A 13,647-nucleotide genomic window follows, 5' to 3' on the forward strand; every position below is an offset into this window, starting at 1 on the left:
GCATGAGTTGCAGCTGTTATTACACAAAGGCAATGTGCAGCAAATGAATAAGAGCCAGTGTCTAACACAGTTGCATGTGGGTGGGTGACTCAGGCCAGTGTGGTGTAGTGGGTAAGAGCGGTGGACTCGTAATCTGGTGAACTGGGTTTGCTTCCCTGCTCCTCCACCTACAGCTGCTGGGTGACTTTGGGCTAGTCACACTTCTCTGAAGTCTCTCAGCCTCACTCACCTCACAGAGTGTTTGTTGTGGGGGAGGAAGGGAAAGGAAATTGTTAGCCGCTTTGAGACTCCTAAAGGGGAGTGAAAGGCGGGATATCAAGTCCAAACTCTTCTTGGTGAGGCTCGGTGTAAGAATAGGAATGTGTTAACAAAGTAGACAAGATTTTCACCTGTGAGATGTTTCTAGACAAAAGATTGAAATGGGAGTGGGGGGGAGTTTAAAACTATTTGTACTATTGTCCCTCTTTGTACATAAGATAAAAAAGGTTACAAAGAAGTTGCCCCCTCCCCGTTTGTTAAGTGTAAAATATTGTATGTTGAGAAACAGACTTCCTAGCTGTATTGATTGAGCTGGTGGGAGGCTTTAGAAAAGGGGAAATTTTCTGTTCTTCTCTAATATCGCTTTGTAACCCCTCAAGTTAGCCACAGAGCCCTGAGTCTCCTCTTTTGATCTCTGGCGATATTTTTCTCTGTTATGTCATAGAGGTCACCTGGCTCATGTGTGACAAACTGCCTGCATAAGTCACAGTGCCAGTGGCAGAGATTTGTAACCATGTCCCTGGTCCATTGCCTTTGAATTATTTCGCAGGCCCTCTGCTTTACATTTGCACTCTGTCGGAAGATGAACAAGGGAAGGGAGTAAAATCAAGGGCAGGGTCTCATCCTGAAGGACAAGGGGAAACAGGTGGAAGGTTAATGGCCCTGGAGCGTATCCACAAGCCTCTCAGGCTTGATATATGGGCCTCGGGCCTAAAACAGGCATTGGCTTTCAAAGATATATTATTTCATTTGAGGAGAGACATTCTGGAGATCCTGCATTTGTCTGCTGATAGATGATCCTCTGTCCACAATTGGTTATGGCGTGTGAGTTTTCCTTGGGCCTGCTCCCGTACATAAAATTTTTGCTGAGCTCTCCAACCTTTCACATGCCTTTAAGAATGGGACGCGTGCGGGTCTTCTGGCAGGCTGCAGGCTGGATTTTTGCTGCTGCTATTTTAGTCATTTCTTTTGAACCGCTAAGGCAAGTTTGGGAGGAGGGAGAGAGGGATGAAAGGCACTTCTGTTCATTCATACATAACTTGATAAGGGGCGGCCTTGCAAAAGGAAAACAGAAACAATGTTAGGAATCAATTGTGTGTGTTTGTGTGTGTGTAAGGGAGGGGAAGGAATCTTAATAAAAGGCTTTATAGTGACCATAGCCTACATAACGATGCACATAGCAAAGTAACATTTTGGAGTTGTTAAGAACAAGAGGACAGATTTGACAAATACTATCACTGTTGTATGGGATTTTATAGTTACTCTTACTTTGATATTTGGCTGTTCAGAACAGAATAAAAAAGAATCCTGATGCACAAACTGGTTAACAGAAAATGCTTCCCCCCCCCCTTTTTTTTGAGCCCACTGAAACTTAAATCCTGTATGTGTACATTTGAAAATAAATCTCACTGGTTTCAGTGGAACTCAGTTCTTTGTTTTTATCTGTGCTTTATCTGATGCAAACCCACAGTAATTTTATTTGCCACTGTGGCAGCATTTAAATATGCCTCCCTGCAACGCCCTCTTTCATTTCCCCCCTTCTAATTCTACTCCCCAATGGACAGATATTTAACATTTCTGCATTTTTGTTGGTCTAAATAAGTAAATAATAGTACGCAGTACCAGCACCTTTTTTTTCTAGAAGAAAAGCTCTGGTTAGCACCATTGAGAGGAGTGGGGATCACTTAACAAGGAACTGTGATTCAAGCGCTCATACCTGAACACAATTGAGAATACAAGTGCAAATCATTTGCACCTAGTTTTATCCATTTCTATCATCCCCTGAACAGGATTTTCCCAGGGCTACTTTTGAGACTGGGATGTAAAATGAAGCATGAACATTTGCACAGCCTCCAGGCACTGAACACACATCCTTTCAATAATTCTTACAGTAACCTCTCTTAGATGGGAAGAGGGCATATAGCTCAGTGGCAGAGCACATGCTTCACATGCAGAAAGGCCCAGATTCAACTTTAAAATGTGCAGTTCAAGAGATCTTAAGTCGGTAGGCCAGGAAAGACCCATCTCTGAAACCCTCATGGCCAATATGAAATAATATTTGGCTGGATGGACCCAATGGTGTGGTTGTATGTTTCTTGGCAATGCATTCATTTCTGAGCTGGGCCAGAACCAGGAGCTATGGAACTATTTTTACAGGCTAGCTGGATTGCCTCATATTCATAAGACGCTCCTTTATCACACAGTGTCCTCCTTCCTGGGCCAGTATTCCATCTGCAGGAATAAAAAACTACAAGAATAGACTTGGGTCCAGCACTGGAGGAAATGTGCATATCAGAGGAATTCCACAATGAAATGCAATACCAAGGCTAACTGAGGGATCTCCTATGGTTTTCAAAAGGTGGTTGGGGGTGTTTTCAGCCTATGCAGAGTGGTAGTGCATTAGATGATCTGCTACTCTCCTTCCAACAGCATAGCCAATGTAGGCCCATTAATCCAAGGTGTGATGTTGGCATAGGGACCTTGATCATATGTTTAACAGGCCAGTTAAGTTCCTCATGTAGTAGACACTTAGTAGAAGAGGATACTCTCCTGCCCTTTCCAGTGTACTCCATGTAGACAACAAGTCACATATGCATGATTTGCCCTCCTTTTTTGAGATGAAAGAATCCCCTGTATCTGATATTTGCCCATTGCATGTTGAGTGTTTGCCTCATATTTATGTACATGGTTGAAGGGACAGAGGGCTGTTTGCTTTGCTTATCTACTATTCAAAGAAGAGCACTGGTACTTTTATCTGGGTTACACTGTGCCTTTTCCTTTTGAACTTGCAATGTAAGCCATATTAGAAGTGGCAATAGCTTGCGCAGATACATTCTGTAGGTCTGTGACACGCTTACACTCATCTTTTGTGTGTGTGAATCTACAGGCCAGTGCAGAATCGTTGCATTGCCCATACAACACCATATTTCACAGCTTTGTGCTAGTCCAGCAAACTGTATGTCCAACTAATGTGCTCCTTTGCTGGGATTGAGCTGTAAATGAGCATGCTTATATCACTCCTGTGCACAGATGGGGAATCTGTGATAAAAAGGTCCCACCAAAACCCCAAATATACACATAGAAGACCATGTGAGCCTATGAATCCCAGCCACTTTTACCTTAACTGTATCTCCCTCTCTTTATCATTTTCCTGCTTTTCTGTTTTTGTCAGTCATTCTTAATTTCTGCCCACATAGCTGTGCACATATTATAAATCTGTGAACACTGATCATGTGTTGAGGAGGGAGAAGGATTATGCACTCTTTGTGCACATCCTCAGCATAACATCTGCAAAAAGCTACACGTAAACAGAGATTACATGGTTGTTTCTCTTCTGCCCCCCCCCACGCCAAAGGTTATAGTGCCCCCGGTGCCACGCGCCTAAAGGTTATCATGACCCAGTTGTAGGCCACAGATCCCCATGTGCAGATCAGCTTTATCTAGTGTACTGCCAGATCATGACTATTTTGCTTACTACTTTCAGGAACAAGCTGTTAACAGAGTATGTTTACTGATAAGTCTTTCAGCTGCTGAGACCTACTCCTGCTTCCCTTACTGACAGGAAACGTGTTTTGAGTGCAAAGGCCACAGAGTGTAGTGGGTTATATAAGAACTTATTTGACTTACTTGCAGGACATGGCTGTTGACTGTCTGTGACAAATAAGACCTTTCAACATTTTAAAACCCGAAACAGGCAAATTTTGATTCTTAATAGAGTACTCTGACTGAAATAAAACTAATTCATCCTGGTCACATATTTAACAGGTCTCTGTAGGTGTCATTACTTTGTGCAGTAAGGACTCCAACACCAAGGAAGTCCCAGTTTTAGTCTAATATATAGATCAAAATGTTGGTGTTGCTTCTGGTCTGCTGTTTGTAGGTTCCTGTAGATAGCAAAGTTGATCCATCTGTTGTTAACTTAGTTTTGTACATTGACTTGCAGAGAACTTGAGTTAACCAGTCAGCTGAGCTCTTGCAAAGCTTCTACTGTATTTCTTACCTTGCCAATGATATGTGGAATGTGTGTAGGAAATGTCAGGGAACACTTAGTATCTTTGATAAATGATCAGAGCAGGAGAAAACTACAAACTAGTAGATGAGATCCAGATGTCATAAGGAAGCAGATGAGCCCTTATGGTGGGAGTCTAGCACAGTGAGTTCACTGCACATACAGAGATGAATGGTAGCATAAATTGTTGGAGAATCACGATATTAGTTCGGAGGTAATTTAGCTAAAATATGTGAATTTTTGTAATTCTGAAGTCATGAACAAGGAGAGCATCTCACAGACAGCACTTCTGTGGCCCAATTTGTAAACATAATCTTCCCTCACTGTCTTTGGCAAATCCTTTTGCATCCCCTTCTCATGTTTTTGGCCTTTTGATCTTCCTTCCTTTCCCCCCTGCCTATGCACAACTTCCTCCACTGCTGAATCTTAAAATTGTAAGCTCCTTAAGGACAGTGGCCTCTCTCTTTTGGCTTATGGTACTCTGTACAGGAGTTGAATGGATGTAAAGGGCATGAATGGATGCTGTGGTGGAGCATCTATAGTTTCAGATCTCTGAATGATCAGGAGGACTTTCCAGAGGAGGCAGTTGGTTCAGATGCATATTTTTGGGGTGGACCTTTGGAGGAAGAGATACATAAGATAAATGGATTAGTTGACATTGGTGACATTAATAAATAATTATTTAGTGTTAATTGTTGTACTGCATATTTTAGGGTATATCTTACAGTGGTGCCCCGCAATACGAATGCCTCGCAAGACGGAAAACTCGCTAGACGAAAGAGTTTTCCGTTTTGGAGGTGCTTCGCAAAACGAATCTCCTATGGGCATGCTTCGCAAGACGACAATGTCTTGCGAGTTCCTGCTGGTTTTTTTTCCTCCCCCCCTTTTTCTAAGCCGCTAAGCCGCTTATCAGCTGATCCGATCAGCAGATAAGCCGCTAAAAGCCGCTAATAGCGCTAATCCGTCAATGGGCTTGCTTCGCAAGACGAAAAAACCGCTAGACGAAGAGAATCACAGAACGGATTCTTTTCGTCTTGCGAGGCACCACTGTATTTTGATGTATTCTTTACATCTTGCTTGTCTTTGCTGTAAATCCCCCTGTGACTTTTGCATAGGCGGCATATAAATTATCAAAATAAGTAAAGAATCTTGCTCCTTCCCCTCCTACAAACACCTCACCTAGGCTGAGTTTTGCATTCTCTGCCAACCTAACACACAATATCCACCCAGTCTTACTGGTTTTCCAGTACTGCATAAGCACCTTTCACACACACGTAGCAACTGGGCTGATTCCAGGTAATCCAAACAGCATATTAACAGGGGCAGTGACAAAACAAGCCAACTGTTACCTACAGGTTATGAAGGTGGCTTGCTTAAACTAACCACAGTTAGTGTAAAGAAAAGGTGGCTAATCTGCCCTCGAGATGCTCTTAGCCTACAAATCCCAGCTGGGGCTGGTGGGAGCTGGACTCACATCCAAACTGAGTTTGGATGCAACGGCAGATGAAGTTTAAGTAAACCGTGCAGCCAGGAGGGAAAGGGACTAAACATTAGGAAGAACTATCTGACAGTAAGAGCTGTTTGACAGTGAAACAGACTCCTACGAGAGGTGGTGGACTCTGATAATCAGGCCCCCTTCCATTTCCACAATTCTGTGATTCTATGACTTTTCAAGTGTGTGGCCCGAGGCTCACTTGGGCTCATTTCAACTCATATGTCACCATGGTTTAATACAGATGTGGGGAGCTGCTTGCCATGCTTGCTGGGGCTGATGGGAATTGTAGCTGAGCAACATCTGTAGGGCCAAAGGTTCCGCACCCATAGCTTAGCATGATATGTGAACTTGGCCTAGAAAACCTGAATGGGAAATAGATGCCTCTTGACTCCACTGCATACACATGCCAAGGCATGAGTATGAATGGAAGATTCCAATGCCTAGCTTACACTTCATTCTTCCCATAACATCTTGTCCAGCTAGCAAATGTTGCTGAGAACATTTGCAGCTCTTCTATAATAAATACAATCAAATCCACTGCAAGGAAAGCTATCTGATACTCTTTATTATTTTTAAAACAAATAAAACAAAATGGTCAATTGATTGACACACATCACTTCCAAAGCCAAACATGTCCCTGTGTTCCACCATCAAACACTGGATTGTAAGCAGCTTTGCCAGTTCAGCGCTGTAGCATCTAACTAGCAACACAGCAAGCTCCAGTGTGGGGAGGTGCCCTTTGTATTCCCTGGACGTATTTGTGTTTGTTTTGTTCTACACTGGTTGTTAAGAGATACTAAAGCTTGAGATAAGTTGAGGCCGAAGCTGCAATAAACTTCAAAGAGATATATTGCCACATACAATTTTACGTATCTTTTTTAGGGTCCACTCCTCTTTCTGCTACAGTCATTGGGAAAAGCACTCTTGGTCTGCTCGGTAGGAGCAGAGTGCTGCTATCATGCCTTTCCCTCTGCCTCCCCGTAGCTAATATACAGTTGTAAAAACAAACGAGTCTCCATTCCTGTGGAATTCTGCTGAGTTTAGGTTAGACAAGCAGGCTAAAGACTTGAGAGACATCTTTAGAGCCGACAACAGCAGCGGCAAGGAAATCCGAGGGCTTGTTAAACAGGAAGATTTAGCATCCGAAATTCTATAGAGAGAACCGAACAGAGGGTGTTAGAGATCGGGAATATCTGCTTTTCTACTTGTTGCTTTGATAATGGATAAAAGGCTGTCATGAAGTATAAGTTACCAGCTGGGAGTGGGTAGTATAATCTCAGTAGAAAGGCTGTTCCCTTAGTAGTATAAAAAAATCTTTTATATCATTCTTACCTATTGTGAAGAATACAAAGGAGTTGTTTATATCACAGACATCCTCCCTAATGGGGAGGGAGCCGTCATCCCATATAGGAAGCTTTACAGGTTGCTTTCAATTAATTTTTCATTGACCCCGCTCTGCTCTTTGACCAAGCGCTCATCCGAATGAAGATTCCCATAATTCCAAGGCATTAGATGAAACACGCTGCAACCTTATGATGGATTGGTGGGGCCTGATTTAAACCGAACGACAAATGGGGAGACTGTTTAAGGAAACAATGGATATATCCCCTGTGCATCTGTTTGCTTATTTTCTTTAAGATGTTCTCTACCCACAAATAACTTCAAGGTGACTCATAACAAAACCATTAAAAATGTAATTAAATACAATGACAAACAGCAATCAAACAGGAGGTAAAAGAATCCTAAGCCAATAAAACCAGGAAAAAATGTGAGACTCCCACACCAATCCCATTAAAGCTCATGAGAACATGAATTTTTAAATTTATTTGGGTAGTTTTACATTTATATCCCACCTTTCCTCAAAGGAGCTCAAGGTGGTATACATAACTATCCTCCTTCTCGTTTTATTCTCACAACTTTGTGAGGTAGGTTAGGTTAAGAGACAATGACTGGCCAAGATCACCCAGTGAGCTTCATAGCCGATTGGGGATTTGAACTCTGATCTCCCTAGGGCTTAATCCAACACTCTAACCACTGGCTCCATCACTGATGGATGTTGCCTAGTGTCTAAAAGACTACAGTGCTGGTACCAGGCAGACTGGGGAGTTAATCATTTGGGAGCCATCACGGAAAAAGCCTCCCTCCAGTAGCTACCTAACTTCCATATACAGGAACACCTGGAGAAGGTCCTCTGACTTAGCTGTCAACTTTTCCCTTTTCTTGCAAGGAATCCTATTCAGAATAAGGGAATTTCCCTTAAAAAAAGGAAAACGTTGACAGCTATGCCTCTGAATAAGATCTTAATTGGCAGGGAGACATGGGAGAAGGTGGCCCATGAAGTACCCTGGCTGTTTAAGGTTTGAAGGTAAAAACCAGCAGTTTGAATTGGACCTGGAGGCACACTCGGAACCAGCAAATATCTTTTAATAGTGGTGTGATGTGGCTGCAATGGTAGGTCCCATTTGGTGGGCCGGCCATCATGTTCTACATCAGCTGAAACTTCTAGGTAGTTTCCTAAGGCAGCCCCACATATGGTAGTCTAACCTAGCAGTTACTAAAGGATGAACATTTGTGGCCAGACCATCGAAGTTGGTGATAGCTGCTATACCTTTCTGAAGCTGCCTTCACACCCAGTGGCAATTATGGATCTGAGAGCTTTCCAAGTGGCATACGTTCTCCTTAAGTTGGAAAACAACACCACTCATATTAGATTAAATGCCATTTTATTGGTTAAGTTAGGTCTCAACTATCACATATCCAGTGCAATACTGTGGTTAAGAGTGTTGAATCTAGCTGAGGAAAACCCAGATTCAAATTCTTGCTTATCTGTAACACTTTCTGCCATTTCACACTTTCTGTGATAATCATTTTTAATGAACATGTTTAATGCTGCAGCAAATCTATGTAGGAGAGACACATTCCTTGTTCATCCTTAGGTGTACTCTCACAAACAGTCATTTGTGACCAGACCATGCTGCTTAAGAAAGCAGAAAGGATCTCACATGGCTGAATGCTCTTCCCTTCATATAGAAAACTAGGTGTCAGAGACAAGGATTTTAGCCTGACCTTCTCCCTTAGATGCTAGCTTTCTCTGTGTAGGAATCTTCTCTCCCTCAGCCTCACATGCTGTCATATGAGCCCCCAGCCTGATGTGATGATAACGGTAGAGACAGGAATACTGATCTCATCTGCTGTTTCCAATAACTAAGTCACAGTAAACATGTATTGGGGATCCATGTTGGGCTGTGGCTGATAGGAGCTATAGTATTCCTATCTAGCTTAATTGTATATTTGAGGAAGTGCATCTCCTTATCACTTTACATGCTGCTACACCAAAGACTGAGCAAAATCCCACACAATGTACCCACAACAAACACAATTGATGTGTAAAATATATATCAGCTCTTGTGAGGAGGCCTTGAATTCCTGCTGTCTCTAATCTATCTCACAGAATTGTTGTATCTATAAAATGAAATGACACACATACACCGCCCATGTATGTGCCTTTGAATCTGGTATACAAATGTGACGAATATATAAACAGTCACATTTGCCAATTGGCCACCCACATCAAATATTAATTTAAATATTTATAGCTTCAAGACCCATACCAGTTACTGTTGTGGTTAAGAGTAGTGTTGTGGTTTCTTTAAAAATGTGTGCCCCACATCACCAACATTGTTCTATTGTGTTATGAGCCACAATATGAGCCACAAATATCAAATGATGATTAAAAAAACAAAAAACCCAGTGGGATATGTCTAAAATGTTTGCATCATCAGGGGTGTTTTTCACATTCTATTCATATAGTTTTGCAAATGTCCTTTACTGGTAAATGATAGAAATGTGGAGGACAATCATGGCAGAACAATTAGAGGAGAAATTTGGCTACCACCAAAAACATCGGCCATGTGTATGCTCCCCTCAACATGAAGTTTATGAAATAAAAATATATGACATGACACTTCATGTTTCCCTACTCCCACACCACTTTATTGGTAGCTGCTTGTGGAAGTGTGCAAACTTGGAAGCATGATGACACATCACGTTTTTATTTACTTGTTCCTACCAGGGAAGGGGGAAAGAGAGATGCAGGGATGATATTTTGGTGGCAGCCACACATATTTTGGCATGTTCATTTCTGTACTTCTGTACTTAGTGAAAATACTCAGTTGGATTTGACATTTAGTAGTCAATATTTTCTGCATTTCCCTCTGGTTCGGGGAAACCTTGACAATCCCCAGTAATTGTCGACATTCACCAAATTACTGTGATACCTTCATATAGGTAGATAGATTTTTAAAAAGTAGGCATTTTGTTCACAAAACAGCAATTACGATTTTAGCTGGACTTTGATCCAGACCTTTTCTGGCAGAATTCCCAGGGAAACTTAATGAATTTCGATTCTGAAAGGGGCTGCAAAAGCTGGAGTCTTAAAACGCAAAAGCTTTGTCAAAGCCAAGCAATTACAAACTTGCATTCTTCCTCCAAAAAGGCACACTTTACGCTCTGCTTGTCACTCTATAGTGCTCATTTTAATGATATATTTAGAGCCTTGTCTTACTTTGTATTCTTAGATGTAATTACCCATATTAAAAAAAACTCCACTCATTAGTGTTCTGTTCCACTGACTTAATTATACCCTTAATTAAATCTTGACAAACTGGGGGTCACTGTTGTGTCAGTGGAATTTGTCACTGTTTGTCAGCAGGTGTCTGGCCACATCTATTTCTGATCTCCCTGCTGCTGACGTCTGTTTAAAGAGCTGTTTTCCCCCCAAACTGCACTGCAAATAGTTCACTTCATGCATCTCTTTCAAAGCATCACCAAAAATGCAAACAAATACATTTTAGCTATCTGTTACCATTCCGCTGGTTTTATGTAAATGTATAAAGAAAAGGAACAGCAGGAGCCAGAGTTTTCAACGGCAAATGAAAAAAATTGTAGAAAAAACAATGGCTCCCGTCTCACAGAGCAAATGTGCGGACAGGGGAGTGTGATCACACCTGTTAGTCAGTGCACGGAACCTCTGCATGCTGGACTTCATGCCACACACGATTGGGAACCTTTAATGATGATGGCTCCCTATCAGAAGCAGAGGCCTTGTATGTGTACAGCTTTTAAGAATGTACGGAGAGTCCTGCTGGATCAGGCCAAAGGCCCATCCATTGCAGCATCCTGTTCTCACAGTGGCCAACTAGATTTCTATGGGAAGCCCCAATAAATGACCCAAGTGCAATAGTGCTGTCCTCATTTGTGATCCTCAGCAACTGGTATTCAGGAGGACATTGGAGGTAGAACATAGCCATCTTGGCTGGCAGCCCGTGATAGCCTTATCCTCCACAAAAGGATGCGAGTGGCGCTGTGGTCTAAGCCACTGAGCCTCTTGGGCTTGCCAATCAGAAGGTCGACGGTTTGAATCCCCATGACAGGGTGAGCTCCCGTTGCTCGGTCCCAGCTCCTGCCAACCTAGCAGTCTGAAAGCATACCAGTGCAAGTAAATAAATAGGTGCCGTTGTGGCGGGAAGGTAAACGGTGTTTCCGTGCGCTCTGGTTTCTGTCACGGTGTCCTGTTATGCCAGAAGTGGTTAAGTCATGCTGGCCACATGACCCAGAAAGCTGTCTGTGGACAAACGCCAGCTCTCTCGGCCTGAAAGTGAGATGAGCACCGCAACCCCATAGTCGCCTTTGACTAGACTTAACCTTCCAGGGGTCCTTTCCCTATCCTCCATAAATTTATCCATGTTTTTTTTGCTTTTGGCACCACACTATCAATCTTGCCTCTTTTCCTCTGAACAAATCATTAATATTAATGTTATTTAAATCTGTATATTACCCTTCATCTGTAGATCTCAGGGTGCTTCACAATATAAATATACAATATAAACAGCAAAAAATGCATAATAAAAATAAGGACAACACCAAACCAATAATCCCCCATCCCCATCTCACAACATATTTAAAAGAGTATTGAATGCTAATCAGGCAAAACCTGGTTGAAGGGGAACATTTTCACCTAAAGGTGTGTAATGAAGGCGCTAGCTGGACCTCCCTGGGGAGAGCATTCCACAAATGGGGAGCCACCACAGAAAAGGCCCGTTCTCATGTGGAAGAGGCACGCTAAGGGCTTCAGAGAATGATCTCAGGGCCAGGGTAGGTTCATATCGAGAGATGCGGCCCTTGAGGTATTGTGGTACTGAGCAGTTTAAGGCTTTATAGGTCAAAACCTTCATAGGAAGTGTTCCTATGCCCAAATGGGAGGAAATGGGGAGGGTTCCAAGGGACACAGTAGCGTGGGGGGGGGGTCAGCCTTCTGCGGTCCTCTTGAGTCTCCCGATTGGGCTGGTGGAAATTTCCTGTCTGAGGAACACAGCGATCTAGGAAGCTGCTTTCTACTGAGTCAGAGCATCGGTCCACCTTGCTCAATATCTTCTGACTGGTAGTGGCTCTGCAGGGCTTCAGAAAGGAGCCTCTCCCAGCCCTAACTAAAGATGCCAGGAACTGGACCTGGGATCTTCTGTGGATGCTCTGCCACGGAGCTTATGGCCTTTCCCCAGGCTCCCTGTTTCACCTGACCCATATACAACTCAGCAGCCCACCAGCCACCTATTGTGGTGGCATGCCAGGCCGCTTGAAATGCCAGTTCATTTGGCATTTATAAATGGAGATTTATCAAACTCCTCAGAGGACAGAATTCCTACAGTGTTCAGCATGCGGTATCACAAGTTGTGGAGGCCTGGGCTTGCACATGCGGCGGTGTAGGGAAGGGGAGAGGCAATCTATGTGCAGGTCAGCTTCCGTGCCAGATCATCCCCTCGCTAGGTCAGGACCCTGGAGTTTTCAAGTGAGCAGGGGGAGGTAGCTGTAACTGAGTTGCATCCTAACAGCTATCACTATCCACTTCGCATATACATATTTGAGGGATTGTTATTCGGGTACTTTACTTATGGGGAAACTAATTCCCATGTTTAGAGATATATAGTGTTCATCTGAATAATTGATCAGCCCAGTCAGTCTTCAGTCAAGTCAGGCTTGATTAATTAGCTGATGGCTTTCCAGTACATTCCTTGCAAGACACTTGCCGTCAGCTGACAATGGAGTTTTCGTTTAATAAAATATGATTATAGAAATGTAATGTAAAAAGAAAAAGAAAAAAGAGCTCCAGCGTAGGGAAAGGCCATCTCTGTCTACAGTCTCTGGAGGCTCGGGGCTTGATCCAAAGAACTACGTGACTAGTTCTGCAATATCAGGGTTACTCACTTTCATTTTCCATGACTACACCCAGAAAATCTAGTTGGCAATTCAGTATTGTCCTAGGGCTTCTCTCTTTTCATTCTGGCAGCAGGTTTCTTTTGCTGCAATGGAAGACAGGTTGCTCTGAATTTTTATCGAACGGCATGGGGAATTGCTTCCAGAACGAGAGTCCTCAGTATCCCCACAATGCCCCTGATGTTTTCCATGGAGCCATTTGGATTCAACTCTAGTTCTTAATTCTGGTTAGGCTGTGAAGGTTGGAAGAGTCCTCCCAAGCCCACCTCGAATTAACTAAAAATGATCCCACTTCCACTGTTGTGGGCCAAAACTTGTGGAACTGCCTCCTGACTGAGATTAGAGAGGCACCCTCCTTGCCGCATAAGACTTTCTTATTCCAGCAGGCGTGTTAAATCTGAGCCTTGTAAAAATGTCCCTCTCCCGTCCCCACCTGCCTTTTCAGCTCACAAAGCTCTTACCATCACCAGATCCTCACTCGTCTTTGCCTCCCTGAGGCGATGATCAGCGGACACAGCTGGCCTGTGACATTTTGCCACCTGAAGCAAGGCATCACACACCACCCCGTCAAGGTCCATAGGACCCAAAGCCAGCCAAGCTATTTTGGTACCTGAGG

At 43.2% G+C, this 13,647-nt stretch overlaps 1 protein-coding gene and 1 long non-coding RNA gene across 12 annotated transcripts in view; one reads left to right on the top strand and one right to left on the bottom strand.

Annotated features, from left to right (window-relative positions):
- The window catches only part of NR5A2 (nuclear receptor subfamily 5 group A member 2), a 114,146-nt gene that overhangs the window by 43,991 nt on the left and 56,508 nt on the right, over positions 1-13,647 (top strand). The gene's annotated exons all lie outside the window — the stretch shown is intronic.
- Positions 1-13,647, bottom strand: part of LOC309533909 — a 126,650-nt gene that overhangs the window by 7,423 nt on the left and 105,580 nt on the right. For 5 of the 8 annotated variants that reach the window (XR_014220514.1, XR_014220516.1, XR_014220518.1 and 2 more), the window contains one exon: positions 7,095-7,312. The exons of the other annotated variants lie outside the window; for them this stretch is intronic. This is a non-coding gene — a long non-coding RNA (uncharacterized lncRNA). The remainder of the gene's footprint in view (positions 1-7,094; positions 7,313-13,647) is intronic. 8 annotated transcript variants of the gene reach the window in all.

The sequence above is a fragment of the Podarcis vaucheri genome (genome assembly GCF_965113315.1).
Source record: "Podarcis vaucheri genome assembly, chromosome: 6".
Taxonomy (NCBI): domain Eukaryota; kingdom Metazoa; phylum Chordata; class Lepidosauria; order Squamata; family Lacertidae; genus Podarcis; species Podarcis vaucheri.